This window comes from Carassius gibelio, chromosome A19 (genome assembly GCF_023724105.1).
Source record: "Carassius gibelio isolate Cgi1373 ecotype wild population from Czech Republic chromosome A19, carGib1.2-hapl.c, whole genome shotgun sequence".
Classification (NCBI taxonomy): domain Eukaryota; kingdom Metazoa; phylum Chordata; class Actinopteri; order Cypriniformes; family Cyprinidae; genus Carassius; species Carassius gibelio.
Genome location: NC_068389.1, coordinates 15,838,310 through 15,861,810, shown reverse-complemented (window position 1 = coordinate 15,861,810; position 23,501 = coordinate 15,838,310).

Sequence of the window (23,501 nt, the reverse complement as noted above, 5' to 3'; positions counted from 1 at the left end):
GTTGCCAGGGGGTCTTGCATGGAAGAAAGAGGGGTTAAAGATTTTAGGTATTTATTTTGGGACAAGTGAGTTTCAAAAGTTAAATTGGGAGGGTTTAGAGGAAAGAGTGTGTACCCGATTGTCTCGCTGGAAATGGTTGCTACCCCAGCTGTCCTATAGGGGAAGAGTTTTGGTCGCTAATAATTTAGTCGCTTCTATGCTTTGGCATAAACTGTGCGTACTGCAGCCACCTGCAGGACTGATTCAAAGCACTCAAAGGAGTTTGGTGACCTTTTTCTGGTCAGGACAACACTGGATTCGAGCAGCCGCTTTGTATCTTCCAGTGCAAGAAGGCGGGCAGGGCTTGGTGGATATTAAATCCAGGATAATGACTTTTCGGCTCCAAACAGCCCAAAGATTCTTGTTCAATAAAAACTCTGCCTGGATGGACACTGCAACAGCTCTTTTAAGGAGAGCAGGTGGAATGGGGTTTGATAAACATTTGTTTTTAATGCAATTGCAAGAGAAAGAAATAGTGGATCTACCCCCCTTTTACAGATCTGTGCTAGAGGCCTGGAAGGTTTTTATCGTATCAAGATCACCTAATACACCTGCTGGTGATTGGTTGTTAGAGGAACCTTTGTTTTTCAACTCCTTTTTATCTTCAAGACAGTTGTCATCTGAAAATGTGCGAGCACGACTGTTAGCGGCTGGGTGCAGTAAGCTGGGACATATCCTGAAAAGTGATTTGAAAGACTTGAGCCAAAGAAGCGGTGTGAAGTCGATCCGTTTTTTACAACAGTGTACTGCAAATATTTTCAAGGATTTGAGGACAGATTATCAAGTTTTTTTGAAAGACCCAAATGTCCTAAATGAATGGGTTGAGGGGTATGGTCATCTTTTTCCCTTAATCAATGTAAGAGCAGCTGTGGACGACTGGGTAGAAGATGAAAGCTGTTTACTGACTCTGAAAACACCAGTTCTGGAAAGCTTTGATTCTGCTGGAAAGAAATCACTCTATTTGATATGTGTTAAAGTCTCCAACATGCAATTTTTGAATGGAGTTTCTTCAACAAGATGGACACAGTTCTTTGGATCAGATTTTTCTCCTAAAGGCAGTTGGCGTACCCTGTACAAATGTCCGATTGACAAGCGGACAGGAGACCTCCAGTGGAGGATTGTACATGGGGCAATAGCTACAAACAGACATGTGGTACACCTCAATCCTAGTGTTGGGGTGGGTTGCCCTTTTTGTTCTGAGACTGAGTCAATTTTTCATCTTTTTGTACAGTGTTCACGATTGGTCAATCTTTTTGATTTTTTAAGCATTTGTTTTTTATCCCTGGGTGTAGATTTTTCTTTTCAATTGTTCATTTTCGGGCCAAAGTATTCAGTTCAAAAGAAAAATGTGACTGTTTTAATTAATTTTTTATCTGGCACTGCAAAATTGGCTATTTGGAAGACAAGAAAAAACAGACTGCTGGGGCAAAGGTCAATAAGTGTTTTGCCTATGTTTTTAGGTTTGGTAGCTTCTCGAATTAGGGTGGAGTATGCATATTACAAGATGGTGGAATCTTTACCCAACTTTAGAGAACTATGGGGAATAAATGAAGTATTATGTACACTGTATGATAATGAATTGATCTTGAGGTTTTAAAAAAAAAAAAAAAAAAAAAGAGGGGGAAAGTAGTTAATTATCTTATTTTATTGTTTGTGTTTTTTTGTAAATCTCCTGTAACAGGTTAATTGTAACAATAAATGTGAATTTAATCCTCTCACTCTCTCTCTCTCTCTCTCTCTCTCTCTCTCTCTCTCTCTCCCTCCAAAATCATGAGAAAGGATAGAAAAAGGGCGGAACGCCAAAGTTTCACGTGGAGCATTCAGAGATTTTTTTTTCTCCATGACAGGCTGCTGGCTCCCACTGTTAATTATTATTATTTTATTTTTTTTTGGGAAAAGCACTCTGTATTAGCTACTGTATTAGCTTAAAGCCCTCAAGTTTACATTGGTTACTGTATTCTTTAAATTGCTCTAAACAAGTATTTTGGGTGACCTTTTTTATTGAATGCTAGACATCAAGTTGTTGTTATTTTCATCTGAAAGAAGAACTTTTTTTCAGTAAGCTAGGCCCTATGTGTTCAGTAATCTTGTTTCAGTAAGCTATGTGTTTCCAAGGCTTCAAGGTTTTATTGAATGCCATCTCTATACAAGTCCAAAGTAATGCATTCTTAGTCAGTCTTTTATTTTGTAATTTTAAGAGCAAGAAACATGTATTGCAATGTTAAGGAATTCATGTTTTTTTTCATTCAGATATGTAAATCAACATGTATAAATTGTTAGTATTCAATTAATGGGGAGATAATCAAAATCGAATCAGTCTGAAAAAACTAATCGTTAGATTAATCAATGCATAGAAAAAATAACCGCTAGATTAATAGTTTTAAAAAAAAATTGTTTATCCCAGCCCTAAGAGGTACATAAACTAGGCTATTGTGGGTGTGTTCGTAAATTTTCTCCGAGATCACCAGAGCAGGCAGGCGGGCGGAAGTTCAAAACCACAAAGTACGCTCTGGCGTTCCCAGTGCGTATTACAACGCACCGAGCTGCTGGGAACAAAATCAGAAGAACTGAGGCACATGTCAGCATGATTGTTGTTGAGGGTGGAGCAAAGACTTTTTTTTTAATAAACTTTGCTTTGATTTACTATCCCAGCCTATTTGATTTTTTTTTTTTTGTATCAGAGTGGCCTATAGTCTTTATCACAAACTAAAACTGTTAAGTTAAAAGTATCACTGATGTAAATGGTTACAGCTTGAAGTGGCGGTGAGGTATTAAAAAATATTGATAAGGTCTTGGAAAAAGTCTTGAAAAGGTATTAAAATTAACTTCAAGATTCCTGCATATACCCTGAAACAAAGACAAAATTGTGTGTGGATAAGGATATTAAGTTACATAAATAGCACAATTATAATTAATTCAACATGATCTGGGGGAACAAAAAAAAAACATTTTTCATTAATTATTTGGATTCAGTTTGATGTAGTAAATACTAAGCATATCAAATAGCTAAACATTTTATGTCAAGATATAAATCATGATATTGGTAATAATTAAAACAACAATTAAATAATAAGTAATATAAAAATTAACATCTGCAAGCACATGAATGTCTATTAATATTAGATGTAATATAGAATTTATAGTATTTAAAAGCAGGTTCAACCTGATTATGCTCAGTATGCAGTAGCCGTGATATCCAGCGGTTTGTGTCTAAATTGAATGTCAAAGAAACCCGCTGAGCTGTGTGTTCATTTGCAAGTTCACAGCCAGAGAAGCCTGCTGGGACTGACAGTGTTACAGGTTTAGGAAGGTGTCTGAGGGAAGCTCACCTTCACATTTCATTGCAGCATCTGTTTGGAGTCAGGCCTTCTACGCCGCTGCCCTTTCACTGCAGTGTCTTCTTTAATTAGGCCAGAATGGCCATGGACAACCAATAATCTGTCATCCCTTATAAACACGTTCAGGGAAGTTCAATTATTTTAACCCCCTGTCAAATGTACCTGCAGGCAGACAGGTGCACTGTTGTGTGTCCACACGTGTCTCTGTGTGTGTGTGTTAAGCTACTTTTTTGACAACAGAAAAAAGTGTCACTTTAAAATTTCAGCTCATCTGTGCAATAGAGCTAAACTTCAATAAAACAAAATCATTTGTTAAAGATATAAGGTTTTATTGATGTATAATTTAAAACAAACAAAAAAGGTTTCATCAATGATCAAACTAATATAGTTACTGTGCTATTTCATAGGATTCTGATAAGTCCCACGTATTATCCCAGCTTACATTTTTTTGGCAAGTACTCAAGAACAGCCTAACATTTACAAACTCAGTAGGAAGATTAGTGCTTGTAAAAGCATGACTGTACAGATGCTGTGCTGATTGAAGGTTATACAATAATTAACCTCAACTTTCATTTAAAAGCAATGCTTTCAATCTCAAAAGAAAAAATTACACATTTTGCCATGAATGTTTCATATAGCACCTGCAAATTGTAGTGAAAAGCTTTTAATTTGACAGCAACTTTGACGACCAACTTTGCTTTTAATTTTTTTAAATGATAGCATACAAATAGCATTCAAAGTTATGTTTAAAGCGTTTAGTGATACCTCAGCTGTTAGCAATTACTCTAAAGTATTTTTTATGGAAACCTGTTTCCACAAAAGAGTGAAAATTAAAACTGCTTATTGTGAGATAACGATTGAAATGAATAAAGTCACATTTTGAGATTTAAAGTTACCGTTCAAAAGTTCAGGTCCATTATGATTTTTTATGTTTTTGAAATGAGAAGGCTGCATTCATTTGAGCAAAAATACATTGAGAATTACATTTTAAAATAAAGGTTTTCTATTTAAATATTTTAAAATGTAAATTATTCCTGAAATGGCAAAGCTGAATTTTCAGCAGACATTACTCCAGTCTTCAGTGTTGCATGATCCTTCAGAAATCATTCTAATTTGCTGATTTTCTGCTCAAGAAACATTTTTTTTATTTGTTTCAATGTAAACAGTGCTGCTTAATCTTTTTGTGGAAACAGTGATACTGAAATGTTTCTGATTTAAAAGTTATGTTAACCTGTTAGCCTGCACCCCGACGCCCGTGGCCTCAACACCTCTCAACTTGCACGTCAGTTTACGAATAGATTAAATGAAACGGGACATATTTAATCTTGACAAACTATATATCCATTCCTGTTTAAATTGAATATAAATCTGTACATTGAATTGAAAGTTATGATTAACATAAAAAGGATTGAATGAACAGTTTATTCAAAAATGTGTTATTCTTGCGTGTCATAAACGAGGCCCAATGTATGTAAGAGCTGTTATGTTTCTATTCACAGCAACTCTATTTCATGCTGCTTATGATCACAGATCTGCTTAACCACAACATTGCTGTGGGCGTTAATCATTTAACATGCTTTTCTGTTTCTATCAGATTTCAAACAGATATGCACATGTACAGCCCACTCTGATTTTCAGTTGTGTGTGTGTGTGTGTGTGTGTGAGAGAGAGAGAGAGAGAGAGAGGTTGGTGTTCAGTCACTGAATGGATACGGTGCATCCTCACATGATTGATGACTTTCATTTGCTCAGGTTCAGGTTCCGTGTGCTGCTCCTCCTGGGTGCTGCCAGCTTCTGCAGGGCTTTTAAGATCCCACACAATAATTAAGACTGTAGCCAAGTGCTGGTCGGCACATCGCTCCACACCTGCTGCACACACACATGCAAACATCAGCACCAAAATGAACATACAGACATCACTTAGTATAAGTGCTACTCAGTGAGAGCCAAGCACTCCAGTTTATTCTAAACTGGTTTTCAATTTGTAGAATTGAGTATGTTTTAAATATAAAACCGAAAGGCTGTTTGCCAATTGTATGGCTCTGAACAGCATTCTTGATTCACTGCTTAAATTATAAAGGGTGTCCAAGGACAAGCTTTTTTTTTTTTAGAGAGTGCTGATGGATGGCAGACAAATTCATCTGCATTCAGATGCCAGCTTGCAGCATTAGTGACCAATCTGGACCTCTTGTTTAGTTCACATCTTGACAAATCAATGACTTAAATTTTTTGGATGAACTCTCCCTTTAAAGGTACAGGTTGTATGACCTGCCACTAGAGGTGCACTACCAAAACAATAACAATCGCGTGTTTTGATTACGCTAAGAAGGCACGTGGAATGATGGGATTTGTTGTCTTCTACTCAACCGCTGACGGCCATCAATTAGACGATATAAAAATGATTACCACTTGTTCAACAAATATATATACTTGTGTACATTCAAACATAATAGTTGGGCATACATAGCAAATGCGAGTTCAACGATTTGGGTGAGTAGATAACATATAAAATAAATTCATTGCCACAGATTTCGCTTGTGTCCCTCTGATGTCACATGGACTATTTTGATTATGTTTTTCTTACCTTTCGGGACATGGACAGTATACCATACATACATTTTCAATGGAGGAACAGAAAGCTTTCGGACTAAATCTAAAATATCTTAAACTGTGTTCCGAAGATGAACGGTCTTACGGGTTTAAATTTTCATTTTTGGGTGAACTAACGCTTTAAGTCAGGGCTCTGTCTGGGCCATTCAAGAACAATCAAGGAGTTGTTGTCAAGCCACTCCTTCGTTATTTTATCTGTGCGCTTAGGGTCATTGTCTTGTTGGAAGTGGAAGCTTCTGTCTAGTCTGAGGCCCTGAGCACTCTGGAGAAGGTTTTCGTCCAGGATATCCCAGTACTTGTCGTCCAGTCCCTGCAGCTGAAAAAACAAACAAAAAAAACACAGCTGCCACTACCATGCTTCACTGTTGGGACTGTATTGGACAGGTGATGAGCAGAGCCTGGTTATCTCCACACATACTGCTTAGAATTAAGGCCAAAAAGTTCTATCTTGGTCTCAAACACATTGGTGTTTTTTAGCAAACTCCATGGGGGCTTTTATATGTCTTGCACTGAGGAGAGGCTTCCGTTGGGCCACTCTGCCATAAAGCCCCGACTGGTGGAGGCCTGCAGTGATGGTTGACTTTCTACAACTTTCTCCCACCTCCCGACTGGATCTCTGGAACTCAGCCACAGTGATCTTTGGGTTCTTCTTTACCTGTCTCACCAAGGCTCTTCTCCCCCAATAGCTCAGTTTGGCCGGGCGGCCAGCCCTAGGAAGGTTTTTGGTCATCCCAAATGTCTTCCATTTAAGGATTATGTAGGCCACTGTGCTCTTAGCAACCTTAAGTGCGGCATACATTTTTTTGTAACCTTGGCCAGATCTGTGCCTTGCCACAATTCTGTCTCTGAGCTCTTCAGGCAGCTCCTTTGACCTCATGATTCTCATTTGCTCTGACATGCGCTGTGAGCTGTAAGGTTTTATATAGACAGGTGTGTGGCATTACTAATCAAGTCCAATCAGTATAATCAAACACAGCTGGACTCAAATGAAGGTGTAGAACCATCTCGAGGATGATCAGAAGAAATGGACAGCACCTGAGTTAAATATATGAGTGTCACAGCAAAGGGTCTGAATACTTAGGACCATGTGATATTTCAGTCTTTCTTTTTTAATAAATTTTCTAAAAATGTCAACAATTCTTTGTTTTTCTGTCAATATGGCGTGTTGTGTGTACATTAATGAAATAAACAAATTAACTTAAATGATTTTAGCAAATGGCTGCAACATTACAAAGAGTGGGTTTGAATACTTTCCTTACCCACTGTATACATAGTGTAGTATTTTGTGATTAAAGGTACAATTTGTAAGATATTTGCAGTAAAATATCCAAAAAACACTAGGCTAGTGTTATATATTTTGTCCAGCTGATTACTAACAATATCTCTAATGTTTTCAACTACTTGTAAATCATGAGAAAATTCCTATTCTAAACAGTGACACAGGGCAGTGCAGTCGCCTGTTAATGACGTTAGTTACCCTTTGTTACTGCCTTTACTGATGTAGAAACCACATGACAACAGTGTTGTAGACAAGTTCCTTATTTATTTCTTCTAGCACTTTTAATGGTGTTATTTATGGAACACAATTACTGGTCACGACCTGCCGCTGGTTCTGTCGACAAGGACAGCTCCCGTAATCGTACGGGCTAACCAAACGACCCAAGAATAGTTTGGGACAAGAGGAGAGAAAGAGCAAGGATCACTATCAGTGTTGCATTTTCTGGATGGAGAGAGCTTCGCGACCAACATGAACTTTAACACGACAGGTGAGTTGTTTCGAATCATATCTTTACAGAAAACGTATGCTATTATAACCAGGCATCTAGACCCGAGAGAGGACATGTCTGATCCATAGTCTGATCGCGTCGAACTTGCGTTAAATCCATGATAATTTATCTTTCGTCTGATTGATGGTTGTCAGCGGTTGGGTAGAAGACAACAAATCCCATCATTCCACGCTCCTTCTTAGCATCATTAAACCACGCGATTGTTATTGTTTTGGTAGTGCGCCCTCTAGTGGCAGGTCCTACAACCTGTATAGTTAAGTATAATGAGAAAAAAAAATATTCTGTTATTTCTCATTATAAAAAAAGTGTTGTGTTGTGTTCACAACATCTGCCCTAATCACTTAAAGTGTAGACATTATACTTAAAAAATAAATCAAATAAAAACAAGCAAACTATCATGAATTTAGTTTCCAATGCAGATTAATTTTGGATGCCTCTCAAAAGAGTGAAATTAACCCATTTTTGGGAATCACATCTCATGATCCATCAGCCAGTCTCAGTTACAATGAGAACAACTGTGTCCAGAATTGTGTGCCTGAGCAAAGATGATTTCAAAACAAGTTTTGACATGTGCATACTATCATAGTATACCAACACATCAAACAGCATTCCAAAAGCCTTTTACATGTAGCAGGAATGTTTTATAGTCTTGCAGGGTGCAGACAGATACATTTGATGTGATCTGCTGCTGTGTTGTTCTTATGAAGATTCTTACAATTCAACACATGAGAGTGCTGCCATCTGCTCATCAACATGTCAAATGCTCATGAGGCCACCAAACAGATTTGGAGCTTTAAGTGTTTGACACATGCTTCATTTCACGAGTGACTTCACTCTCATGACATTGACTGAACACCCACATGCAACGCTGTGCGTACAAGCCTCTGCGTCATGCTGGGCCCTGAAATATCTCCACGTTTGGAAACTCAGTATCACAAACACATCCACCAGCTGTGTGAGTGTGTGTGAAGTAGATTGATGGTGTGACTAGATATAATTACGATGAGGCTGATGTTTTCAAAATGGACAAAAAATACCACGTGTCAAAGCAAAACAACATGTAGTCTCCTTTCTAATGACCTTTCGAGAACTGGACTTTGCGTAGCCTGTTCTCATACACTTTTACAGAGCTGTGAAAATGTGATCACTTATTTTGACATCTGTTATTTGCTCTTCTAATAAACACTCAGAAAAACTAGCGGTTAAGGTTGGGTCAGATATTTGCATATTAATCAATATATGTGTGTAATTTTTGTTTTGTTTTATTTGATAACTTTTATATACAAAACATACATTTGTATTATATATTAATATTTAAATCCATATTAATACAAATATTACTTCAGTAAAAGTATCAACTACTCCTTTTGTTCTTACTTGAGAAAAGGTGCAAAAGTATTAGATTTTTAATGTTCTAAAATATTAAAACTTAAAAGTACTGATCAAATATTTATATTGTCATTTTAACTAACACATTTTTCTATTATTTATTTTAAATAATCCTACTGCACAAAATACATTTAAAACATTAAATTAGATTAAATTAATGTACAAAATGTTATGAACTTGTTTTAAACTCATTTGAAAGTGAAAAAAAGAGAAAAAAAGATGCATTGGCATGAATTTGCTTTATTTTAATGTTGTGCTTCATTTTTACCTTGAACCCACCACACTGAGACAATGTGGATATGTCTGCATTCAAGCATTTCATACAGGGGATTAAAACCGCTTGCCATTTTACAGCAGATTTTGTTCACATACATCTGACATTTCAATATTTAATAACATTAATATATGATTTAAATTTACATTAATAAATCCCAAAATTTCACCATTTAAACTTATGTTGTGCATCTTCAGTCATACGATGATCGCCTGTTCTTGGCTCTTCTTTTGATGCAGACTTTTGAATCAGTTTATTGTTGAATCAAAAAGCTGCAATCCGGTCAGTCCAATTTGTTAATCGTACAGTGTGATTTGTGAACTGATTTAAAAGGTCCATTGAAAAGAATAAGCTTGTTCATGAACTGGATATTACTATCGCATCTTGGAGCGAGTGATGATTTCTCCAGTTCAAAATGAGGAATGATGACTTTAGGAAATTAAGTGGGAAAAAGTACAATATTATTCTTTGCAATGTAGAGAATTAAAATTATCTTGAAGATGAAGTGCAGAATTATTTTACTTAGGGCTGGTAACAGAGACACCCCTTTTCCCACTTCTCTCTCTTTTACTGAAATTAACCTGTTGCTAAGTAACACTCATATTCATGAAGTCCTGTACATGACCACCCATGTTTGATGCGCCTGTCAGCAACATGGATCATCCCTCCCATTTGCAAAGGGGATGTAGAGGGATCATATGAATATTAACAAATCTTGATTTCATGTTGATGAAATCAAAACTGAAAAACCTCGCAAGTGACAAAGAAACAAAAAAGCTAGAAGTAAATAACAGAAATGTGTGTGTGCACTGTTAAAAAAATATTAATCATTTGGAACCAGCATCTTTGTTTCCATCCATTTGTTTCCATTCTGTCCATTTGATCCCAATAAATTCAAGCATATCTGTTCAAGTTTTATTTAAGTTTAGAGAGTTTTAACTTGATTCAAAGTGGCTGGATTAAATGTAATTAGCTTAACATTTTACAGTTAGTTGTAAGGGTAACGTTGCAGTTTGCTTTGTAAAACCACATAAACACCAGAACGGAGAGCACTTTATACTAAGGGTAGAACAATATTTATATATTGGAGAAGGTTCCCAATTTCTCTAGAACATAATGAGCCTATTTTAACAATCTAAGCATATGGTCTAAAGTGCAATCAGGGCATGTCCGAATCCACTTTTGCTAGTTTAATGACAGGGAAACTGTCAACGCGCCCAGGCACATGCACGGGTTGTCCCGTTATGGGTTAATGAGTTATGGGTGTTTTTTGGGCGTAACATGCAATAAACCAACCAGTGTCTCACCTCCCATTGCCTTTAAGAGTCAGTTGTGCCTGTGCCTATTTACAGGGCAGAATTTGCAAGCGAAAACACAGAATGCATCTCCAGAAAGGAAACAGACCTGCTTGTGCACAGGCAAGGGGAAGTTGTGGCCTAGTGGTTAGAGAGTTTGACTCCTAACCCTAGGGTTTTGGGTTTGAATCTTGGGCTGGCAATACCATGACTTAGGTGCCCTAGAGCAAGGCATCGAACCCCCAACTGTGCCGCAGCATAAATGGTTGCCAACTGCTCTGAGTGTGTGTTCATTGCTCTGTGTGTGTGCAGTTTGGATGGGTTAAATGCAGAGCACAAATTCTGAGTATGGGTCACCATACTTGATTGAATGTCACGTCGTGGTAGTCTAATAGGTAGTCTATATCTGATACAGTACATGTGATGACTATCCATTATGACATGGAGGCATTTTTATATTTATGTAGCCTACACAATAATATTATTTTACGTTGTAATTTTTAATATTTTGCATTGTCTGCTGTGCGTCCCTGTATGTGTGTGATAAGCAGCATGTATGCATGTTGTGGACCCACCTTTACTAATACACTCTTTAAAATAACAAAGAAAAACTTTGCGCCAGACTTTAGACCTTAGTAACGAGCGCCATTTTATTTCTGTTCCTCAAAATATTAACACACCAGCAATGCGCCTGAACGCATCTTTTTTTTTTTTTTTTTTTTTTTTTAGGCCAGCACGCCCATGAGCGCACAAATGGCTGTTTAAATAACGTGGTGCAGGATGGAAAAATGAGAACTGGGTTGGGCTGAAACTATCAAAAACACTTGCGACACACTTTTACCTCATTGCTCCGGGTGTATTATAGGGCACAATGTCTTTAGCTTTGTAATGATGTGGAGGCTGATACCATGTTAGAATCCATGTGCTGAAGTTTATTAGAGAGAATCCAATGTGTGTGTGTGTGTGCGTGTGTGTGTGTGTGTGTGTGTGTGTGCAGTGTGCTGTGCAAGGTGAAGACATTTGATTGCTGAACCAAAGTTTTAAAATGCCCTTCTTGCACTGTGAAAGATTAAACGAAAAACAGATTTGAATATATAGGAAATAATGTATAAATCTTCAGTGTGTATGGGGAGGAGAGTGTGTTTGGAGGTGAAGGGGGTCAGCTGTGTGCCATTCCCAAACCACTGAAACAGAACTAATGAGTGTGTAATAGCTTTCCAGCAGCAAATCCACACACACACTTAAGAGACCCAGATAAGACCGTCAGTCAGACTAAAATGTCTGTCTTAATTTTGTTTCTGCAGGAATATGATTACATTTGAGTCCAGAAACCATATCTGTATTGCTTCCATCCATCTTATACAAATCTAAGCCTTTTATATTCACCTCTTAAATATGTTTTATCAAAAGGTCACTTCATTTTCAGAATAGGCCTCTGAGAATAGAGAACTGCTGTGTTTTAGAGAAAATTTCCATTGAAATGACTGTGCTCGGCTAAAAGGCTTTATAAGTCTTAATAGAGTGTGAGTTTGAAAGAGTGATCAGCTATATAATGTCATGTAAGCAAATGTTTCACTATAAGTGTGCACTAAGTGTTTTATGACATCATCCCCATGGGTTTTTTACCTTTACTGCCCCTAAATGATACCAGGAGATTGGTGGGTGTTAATGCTGCTCCTACCACTCAAAACAGCTCCCATTACTGCAGAGATTCAGGCCCCGTCCACACGGAGACGCGTTTCTGTAAATACGCACAATTTTTTTAGCGGATAGGCGTTTCGTCCACACGGATCCAGCGTTTTCGCAAGGTGAAACCGCTATTTTTTGAAACCAGGTCCCAGAGTGGATAAATTTGAAAACGCCGTCTTTGCGTTGTCATCTGGACGGCTAATCCGTATATTTTCTGAAACGATGACGTCATCAGCCCACGTCTCCCCCCTAGTCAGACACCTCTACGTCACGTAACAGCAACAAAAACATGAACAAACACTGAACGATTGTCTTTTTATTAACTAACATTAACACTGATTAATAAATGTATTCATGTTCCATGTTCGTTTGTGTACCACGCACAATGTTTATGAGCATAGTCCAAGTCTTCCTCTCTGTGGCAGAATTACAGCGTCACATACTGGTCTGGCATGTATACTACATCATTTTGCGGTTTCGTGTGGACGCAGATATTTGTTGAGACGAGGAAAAAAAAGATCGGATTGGGGTAAGCTCCGTCTCCATGTGGACGGGGCCTCAGATGACGGCGAGGACATGGTTAATGTAAGTTAAATTAAAATTAGTGACAGTAAGTGGGCTGAGGATATGCATTTATGTAAAAATGTACTTTGCATGGATGTCTCAGCTTGGAAGCATTAGATGACCATTAGAACCTGTTGAGGCACATGTTCATGTAGACATTCACTCAGTCTGTGTTGTTGATCTGTCATCGGGAGGTTTAACACACATATGTCATTCAGCAATGAGGTTGTTGGCAGCTCATTGCGTTCTAAATGATGCTAAACAATCTGTCAAAGCCCAGACCTACAATTCATTAGGTCGAGCAGTAGCACACACACATTTTGGATGGGGCTTTGTCATGCTTGAGTGGTGTTGGAATGTACAGTACACACAGATCTGACAGGCACAAACACCATCTTCCATCATTCTTCAAGTAGTTCACTCTATTTACACCATGGCTGGGCAACTTCAGTCCTTGAGGGTCACTGTCCCGCAGAGTTTAGCTCCAACGCTAATAAACCTGTTACTTTCTAGTGATCTTGAAGACATTGATTAGCTTGTGTGTTTGGTTAGGGATGGAACTAAACTACGCAGGACAGTGGTACTCCAGGACCAAAGTTGCATAGCCCTGATTTACACCTTCTTTTCTTAGACCGAGAGAGAGAACATGGAATGAAGTTTCGGGATCACATTAAGTTTTTCAAGTATCAGAGGCACTACTGTTTTTTGTTGTGGTGCACTTTGTACATTGATGTAAAAGTAAAAGTAGCTAAAATATTTTTTGGGGGCCTGTCTCACCTCAGAGGTTTTCACCTTTTAGACTGTATCCAACAATTTTAAGAATAAATTGTGATTTCTAAAATATTCTGTTGAAGCTGTAATCTGTTAACTGCAGTTATAAACTATTTTAAATGTATTTACCAATAATAAGTTCACCAAAAATATTGTAGTCCACGAAACAATGACATCATTTGGACTCTTTCTAAATGAGGTAGACAAAAAATTACATTCCATGTTATTATTATTATTATTATTCTTTATTTTTATTTTATTAACAAAATGTAGTGTTGACTGTATTTGTCATGCTCAAACATTCAACCATATTAGTTGCAAGAAACAATGTTCAAAAATATATATATATTTTTTTTTTATCAGTAACATTAGATTATTATTAACCTACTAGGAAATAAACAGCAATTTCCAACTCTGTTACAGTTCTGGTGTGGTTGTAATATTTATTTTATATGTATAGTACACTACTGTTAAATGTAATTTATTATTTTCATGGAAGCTGAATTTCTAACATTCACGTTTTCACTGTTTCTAAATCAAAATCTTAATAACCCCAAACTTTTTAAATGTAAAAATAATAATAATAAAAAAATATTGTCATAGTATTTCAGTGTGTTACTGCTTTTACTGTATGTTTGACCAAATAAATGTAGCCTTATAGGAAGCATAAGCAATTTCTTAAAAACAATAAAAATTAATAAAACTGAAAAAGTGATTTCCAGGCCCTAATTTGTTCTCTATCGATGGAAAGCAGCTTACATAACATTTGCACTTGGCAATTAATAGTGCAGCCTGCTTGAGCAGCACATCAATAAATCTCTGTCATATAGCAGGACTTTTATCGTATAACGTATATCAGATGCCATAGTCATTGCATCATGTGTTCTTATAAAAAGATGATTTGCAGTTAATGATGATGTTGAGATTTTAGTTTGGTCCATATGTGATTAATGTCAGAACAACACAGCTCTGCAGTGACTTGAAGACACATCCAGGCTTAATAATGAGCATCAGCCAATGAGTACTGCTTCAAAAACAAGTGAGAATAAAGGTGTTGGATTTAGTGGCCATTCAGCTAATTAAATGGCTGGAGATATATGGATGAAGGGGGCATGTGTGAAGAGCAGCTCAGAGAGTGTGGGTGAGTTTGGAGGGGGAATGGTGGAGTAATATGCTTGGGAGGCTAATAAATCTCTGTCACTTCGTGTTCTGCACAGACAGACACACATGTCAGTGTGTGCATTTGTGTTTTGTGTCTGTGAGAGAAAGAGAGAGAAATAGAGAGCTAGTAATTGGCTTAACACTTCAGCATATATATTCATGTCAAATCTTGGCTGTTGACTTATACACTTGTACTCTAAATCTCTTTAGCACTTTTTTTTCTCTCTCTCAAAAATAACATGCACACTTGCAATCACAAAGACAGCACATATTTATAAATGTTTTTTGAAGGAAGCCTCTTATGCTCACCAAAGCTGCATTTATTTGATGAAATAAATTGTTAAATATCCTTACAAATTAAAACAACTGTTTTGTAGTTTAATATATTTTAAAATGGAATGTATTATTGTGCTGAAAATGCTCAATTGTCCGCAGCCTTTACTCCAGTCTTCAGTGTCACATGATCCTTCAGAATTTTTAAAGTTATTAATTCAAAAAAAAAAAAAAAGAAAGAAATCTTACTACCTTCACTTAATTTAATTTTATATTTGATGGTTAAAACCATGATGTTTTTTTTTTTTTTTTTTTTTTCAGCTGTTTTGCTCTTAATGTTGCTGAAAAACCTGTTTAATGGCAGGTTCCACTGACAACTTACCACAAAAGGTCAATATGTATTTGGTAAACTATTGATTTTTCTTGAAATGTTGAATATCCAACAATCCATGACCCCAAGTCGCCCACCCACATCCTTTTCCTTCTCCTTTTTCTTTTTCTAAGTACAGTATGTGCCTTTAGAGAAACTGACTTGGAAAAAGTGACTATTTTCACATGTGGTGGAAACATTGAGAGTCCATGTGTGTTATTTGTCTGTTGAGAACAGTGCATGTGTGGATATTATCCTGTGATCCGTCTGGTCTCATTATTTTCGGAATACTTTGGCAGTCCAGTTTATTTATTTCTGATTTGCTCCACTCATTCTGCCTGATTGATTTCAAGGTCCGGTGACTTCCAGCGATACTCAAGACATCCCAACTAAACAGGCTCATCATTTTCTCGTCTCAGATAGCGCTGTTGAAATGCATAAAAGCTGGCCCAGTCAACGCGGGAAAGAAACGTGTAAATTGTTAATCAGCGTAAGCCGGCGCCAAAGTCACCATGCCAGCAGAAAAATTCCTTTAGTCTCATCAATGCTTAATGTGTTCTCCGAGAGATGGGCCTGTCTTGTCCATTGTTTCTGTGTTAGCAACTAATTTCAGAAGAGATGTAATTCACTTCTGTTTACGTTGTTGATTTAACCTGGGAGCCCTCTTGCTCATTTGTGACGTCTCAACAAATGTTCTCCATTGTAGTTGTTAGGCTGAAATAGGCCTTTTTCTGTCAAATCTGCTCTTGCATTTGAATTATGATAAGTGCTTGTGTCAGCTGATCAGGTTTATGCTAACCCCACAGTGCAGGCATGAAATCTGGAAAAATCCACATCCCATCCCAAATGCAAATTACTTTTTTTTCCAGTAATGTAATGCATTACATCTAAAATTTGTTTTATTGGAGTTCCTTAACTCTAAAACGTTTGATTTGGTTCTGTATCATTCATCCTCAACAAGCTCATTACTACCATGCACGGGAGAAGATGACATGGTCAGTTCATCTAGTTTTGTCTTGGCCACAACAAAATATCTTGTGGGAATGTGATAATATATATTGGCCACAAGAACATTTTGTCGAGGTAACGACATCCTTATGTCGTGTCCTCGAGATGTTATGTTGAGGGAATGACATCCATTTTTTTAAATGTGTAAACAAACCTGTGTGATTATGGCAATCCAGGATTTTCAGAGATTTATTAATTCATATTTTATTTTGAATTAAGAAATTGTAAAATTATTTATTGTAGAAAACATTTCATTTTTAAATTATTATATTAATCATATGCCTTGGCTACTAGACTTTATTACACAAGTTTATCATGAATAGCCTAAATTTTACATAAAGTGCATAATATAAAATAGGCCTACAAGAAAACATTTGTATCCATTATACAGTCTTGTAAGTCCATTAACTGACTGTCTTTTCCCCATAATATTTGTATATTATTATTATTAGACTATTATTATTGGTTATATTTTGTATTAATTTATATTCATTTTTTGCTTCATTTAGATCTTTTAACGTTCTGAATACTTGTGTATATAATAGCATGCAAATCAAGCATTGGTTATGCAGACTGTAATTTTTTTGCTGGGATGCAGTTTAAATTTAACAAATATTTTATTTTATTTCGGCTAATTAATAGACCATAATTATAAATACTACAGTGTTTAAAAAGATACATATTTAAACATTTAAAGATTTTTGTAGATTTGTAAGAAACTCAAGAAATTCAATTTACAAGCAATTTAGACGTGTCTCATCTGACCATACAGGGGTGAGATGTTGAAAATCTGTTCTTCACCCAGCGCAACGTGTGAGGGCTCACATTCTTCAGAAACAATCACAGATTATGACAGAGCTTGTGTTTTAAACCCAAACATACTGGAATGAATAGCCTCTTTTTTTCTCTGCAATCTCTGATGTAATCAGCCTATATATATACAGTATATCAATCGCACATTTCATGAAATTAAGCATTCAAAAAACCTTTAAAGACCAAGACTGCAAGGGTGATTCAAAAAAAAAAAAAAAAACAGTATTTTTTGCAAACTTTTTTTCAATTTAAATGTAGATATCTTTCCCAAAAAGGACTATCGGAGACTCCAAAAGGGCACAAAAGAACCAAATGATATAAGCACATATAAGCACATATGAAAGGAAAGAAAAAAAAAAAAAATCTGAGTTGTAGAATGTGTACAGTGCAACAGCAAATAGCTACTGGAATAAATAGTCTCTTTTTTTCTCTGCAATCTCTGATGTAATCAGCCTATATATATATATACAGTATATCAGTATATCATAGTATATGTAATCAGCCTGGTTAACTTTATATTAGCGCTGTTTTGGACAGATTGTTTGAATGCATTCGCTTACTCGATCATTGGACTGAAAACGGAGTCGCAAACAGAGAAGCAAAATTGGGTTAAAGTGTTAGAATAGAAATTGTGCTTCAGTAATTTTGCATTAATTGCATTAAATTATTTTAACACATTAAGGATTGTAAATTAATCGCATGTGTTAATGCATCAGCACTGACAGCCGTAATATATATATATATATATATATATATATATATATATATATATATATATATATATATATATATATATATATATAGCTAACATGAAACAATAAATTATATTTTACAGTATTTATTTATTTAGGTTAGTGTTTACAAACTGAATATTAAAGTCATTAGTGATGTTGATAACTTTTCCATTAATTTATTAATGACAGAATCCAATTACAATTGCACTAGTGTTCCCTAACACTAGTGTGGTCAGCCTGAATTCAAATGGGTTTCAGGTTGTTTCTCAATCCCAGTCCTCAACCTCTGCCACGTCTACATTTATTTCCTTTCCCCTCTGCACTGTCCTATTTAATAAAGTCAAATAAGCCATAAAAATAATGAAAAACTGAATACAAATGAAGGACATCAACAAGGGACACAGAAAAGTCTGGAGAGCGGACAGGAAAACGACGACAGAAGTCACTGGCACCTTCCCAGAACTCTGCTGGTTAAGAGGATGTTAATAATTCACACGTTTCTTGTGGACTCTTGGCTGAATTCTTCAACACTTTATTCCCCACAGGGACTGCAGATGGAGTCATGGAACATGTACACACACAAACACACACATATTCGCACAATAGCCACATTGCGTTGTCCATGTTGATTTAATCACGCTCTCTCATACTGTAGTGGACATACTGAACATGTCATTACGTCTGCACTTCACACGTGACCATGCTGGTTCTTCTTCCCCCTGTTATAGACAGGAAACATAAATGAAAATGTACATTTGTGAGTCTGCCATCCTGAAGTATTCTGCAGTCAAAACTGTTGCGATTGTCAGCTTAACTCTGTTTTCTGTCAGGTCTGTCTCTATACGTGACACTGACAAAACATTAACTCTAAACTTGCTTGCGTTGTTGTGTAAAAATACTGAAAGGTGTTGTATTTAAATGTGCTAACAATCTGGTGCTGTCAGTACATCGTGGCTGTCAGTCAGGGGCAAATCAGCATCTGTTTAGTGGAAAACTTACACATATTATTGTAGGAATTTCTACTGAAGTCGCAAAAGTGTGAGGTTTGGCAGCGAATATACTTAAAAACAAATTTCTGCCCTTCTCTGTCTCTCTCCCTCTCTCTGGATCTTGATTGTTTTGAACGCTTTATAGCATTGAACATGATATTGTAAATTATACATTTTTCTGAAACTGATTGTCACTTTGGGCCATGATTTTTGAAAAACAAAACAAAAAAACAAAAAGTCTACTATTTTTTTTTCTGCTGGCCTTATTTGGGTGTGTACATAGCCTGAGTCACTTTGGCCTACAATTTAACAACAGACAGCTTGTTGAAGTCTTGATAATTACCATTATCAGACGGTGCCACAGGCAAAGATTTAATGAAAACCTCTCTTTTTTTTAAGTTGATGTTCCCATAATGTATTTTTGTTTTCATGTTTTTATTGGACGTTGACTGTTGGGTAAGATGTATTAGTGGATAAACTGTCACCCCATCATCTAGCAATGTGTATGCAATAAAAAAATGTATGACCTTATGATATTTTTTTTTTTCTATGGCTCCATATATATATATATATATATATATATATTATGATTTATGCTGTATAACTAGGAATAGTAGTTTTGCTTTTAATATCTCATATTGGCTAGGCAAGGCTATCTATACATTGAACATTATGAGTTTATATTCATAACTTTAAGCTGCATTATTTTAGAGTTTTTGTAAATTATTTAGCTTTCCTCACAAGCAGTACTTCTTTTATTTCTGCTCTTAATATTCTGCCTCTATAGGAACAATATAGAATTATCAAAAAAGTGCCACATGTGTTTTCCACCTGCGGTCTCACATATATACATTTGACATGCATAATTATCCATATACTGTAGAACGTGACCCATATCGTCTGTCAGCCCATATATATCCAGCCTTGTAGTCAGAATCTTCTTGTCAGATTCCAGTATTACAAAACAAATGAAACCTCAGACAAGAACTGATGTGAGACGCTGTAACTCCGGGAGCCTGGTGGCCCACTGGAGGCAAGGAGGCAAAACATAGTTTGGTCCACCCGGATTGCTTTGGGTTGGGCCCTGATCTCTGCTCTGCTCCCTATGCAGGCCAACAATTCTCAGCTGCTCCTATCCCGGCCACTGCTCCAGATAGACAGCGGGCCGCAGGTGCTGCCTGCCACTTCATTAAGCCTCAACCCGAGCACACTGAACCCCATCCGCTTCCCCCCACCCTACATTACTGGATGAAGACCACACAGAGTCAATAGACAAGCTCATGCTCTCATAACATCTTTTAAACTTATCTTTTATTAACACTTATCATCAATGCCATTTTTATTGGTCAGTCATGCTTCCACTCAGTGTCTCGTGTTTCTTTATTGAATGCCTAATGTATGGAGAAATAGCCGTATTTCTAGATAATATATCTGGTCTATTAAACGTCACATATTGTACACCTTTCTGGAGAATATATTCCTTAAGAAAATATTTTTGCTGTATAAGTACCAAAGACAATCTCAAAATATTTACCAGCCACTTTCTCAGGAAGTCTCCTAAGAACAGGTCGATTTTGGTCTGTCTAATTAATATTCATGAGCCTCTCTTGTGATTGGCCTGTTGTTTTCTGAGTGACACATGGCCAGGCCAAACACAGGTAACTAGGGTCAGCTGACATCACAGCAGTAGTTGGTGGCAGCAAAACAAAGGGGAAACTGTAGGCGGCCCATTTAAACCAGTGCAGATTCGTGAGTATAAACACTTACACAAATCCTATGTTTTTTAAAAAAAAATAATTATTTGTGTTTTATTTAACAATTATTATTCTGACAAAATTAGTCAGTCAGTCAATGGGAAAATAAAATATGCAAACAAGAAATAAATAAATAAAGGACAAAAAGGGAGTGACGGATTTGAAATAAAATATGACAAATAAAACAGAAAGAAACGGACACAAAAATAAATAAGTAAAATAAATATAAATGGAAAATAAAATGAAACAAATGTATGCTTAAAAACAATATGAATAGCAACTTTTAAATATAAAACATTTATTCTTTTAATTTGCTTGATGTTAATTTTTATTTTATTTTGACAGCATAAAATAACAAACAAACAAATAAATAGATCACTGAGACAATAAATACTATAAATAAATGTAAGATTAAAAGAAATCTACAAATAATAAATAAAAATTAAATACATTACTAAATTTTGTTGTTTATATTTGTATCATCTAAAATGCATTTTTCATTCAGTGTAATTGTCCAATTATTATTTTGCCTATTGTAGCAGGAGATAGACATGTTTACTACTATGTCTAAGTCATAGCAGGAATTTATTATGTTGTCCGGTATGATTGGGAATAAAGTACAGAATAGCCTAGAGCATTAAAAAAAAAGAAAGTACTGTCAGCTTCAAAATAAGTCATGCTGACACAGTCTTGAGACTGTTTCTTGTATGTCAATGTTATTGTGGACATATGTTTGTCCTGAAGCATGTTGTTGTTTAACTTTGTACACAGGAAAAGCGAGAGACACTATAACAGTTTGCTGTATACACATCACCGAAGTCTGTGGTGCTGACTCCTCTAATTTTATATTTTTGGAGCGTGTAAAGATGTTATGCTGACATTTTGGAGAAAGTAAATAAAGCCTATGACTTGGCAGTTTTGAAAATTTAAGAGGTCCTTGGTTTCACAGCAGATATAGATAGTTAGTGTGTCAGTAAGCTGCAGGAAGAAAATAGTAAACATAGTAAACTTGTTACTATTTATTAATTCTGTATATCTTAATTAAGGGAAGGTATAGGCAGCTACAGTATTGTTAGACTTGCGTAGTTATTTACAGTGGTTAAAGGTGCTGTAGGGAACTTTTGTAAAAAAAAATATTTTTTGCATATTTATTAAACCTGTCATTATGTCCTGACAGTAGAATATGAGACAGATAATCTGTGAAAAAAAATCAAGCTCATCTGGCTCCTCCCAGTGGTCCTATTGCCATTTGTAGAAACTCCATCGCTCTCTGTAAAAAATAACCAATCAGAGCTGTGGTCCGTAACTTTGTTTGTGTTCAAAATGTAGAAAAATGTATATAATAAGCGAGTACACCATGAATCCATTTTCCAAACCGTGTTTTTGGCTTGTCCTGAATCACTAGGGTGCACCTATAATAAGTGTTTATATTCAGACTATTTTAGATTGCTTCGGGGGTACCGCGGCGGAGTAACCCAGTACCTTTGTGATTCTTCATAGACATAAACAGAGAGAAGTAGTTCCGGCTACGATGTTTTTCCGCAAGACACAAGCAGTTCTGTTTATTAACCGCTAGAGCGTCAAAAGTTCCCTACCGCAGCTTTAAAGGTGATTTAAGCAATATTAGTTGTTTCTCTAACATCTTACAGAATAAAATTAGATCACACCCTTCTCTAAAATCCTGAACTCCTTGAACTTTCACATCAATCCTGATGAAAAGAGTGTTCATAGAGGGCTTTTACACTGGGCTCGTTTGCTGTGATCCGAGCCCGAGCCCGATTGGTCCCAGCACAGCCCGCAGCGTTGGTCTGCTTTCACACTCAATAGTTGTATCGAACCCAGGTGCATTTGCAGTCACCTTACGTCATCGCAAATGCACACGGAAAACGCATGGAGAACACAATGCAACTGTGCATAGTTATAATTTTTTGTTATTTTTATGCTATTATGCACAGTATAATAATTATTTTAATTATTTTAATTATTTAATTTTAATTCATTTAATTTTGACTTTTAGAAGTGCGTGGAATCAACTTCGGCCTTGATATCGACAGTGTTACGCGTGCACAGGATTTTTTTACTTCTTGAACAAGTGCGCACCCGAGTCCGTGTTGCTTTCACATTCACGCAAACCGTGCCACGGCTCAGGAGCAACCGAACTCAGACCACCTTCTCCAGGTAGCCTCGGGTTCGGTACCCCAGTGCACAACAGGGTCCGAAGATGGCATTCACATTAGCGATTTTTCATGCAAACCGTGCCCCCGTTCCGCACTAAACTTCCAGTGTGAAAGCCCCCTTAGTCTATTCTTTCTGTGACAGGGCAGGCCCATTTAAAAACTACAAGTGGTCACTTTAAATCAGGGATTCTCAAATCTGGCTCTGGATCCACTTTCCTGCAGAGTTTAGCTCTAAACCCTAATCAAACACACCTGAGCATGCTAATCATTGTTTTTAGTCTTTAGGGTCATTAGAAAATCACAGCTAGGTGAGTTTGTTAAGGGCTGAAGCTAAACTCTGCAGCGCATTGGTCCTCCAGGGCAAGATTTGAGGAATCCTGCTTTAAATTAAATGAATGCCATATACAGTACAGTTTGTTGTGTAACCAAAGCAGGACTTTTAAAGTTTGAGCACATGTATTATTAGT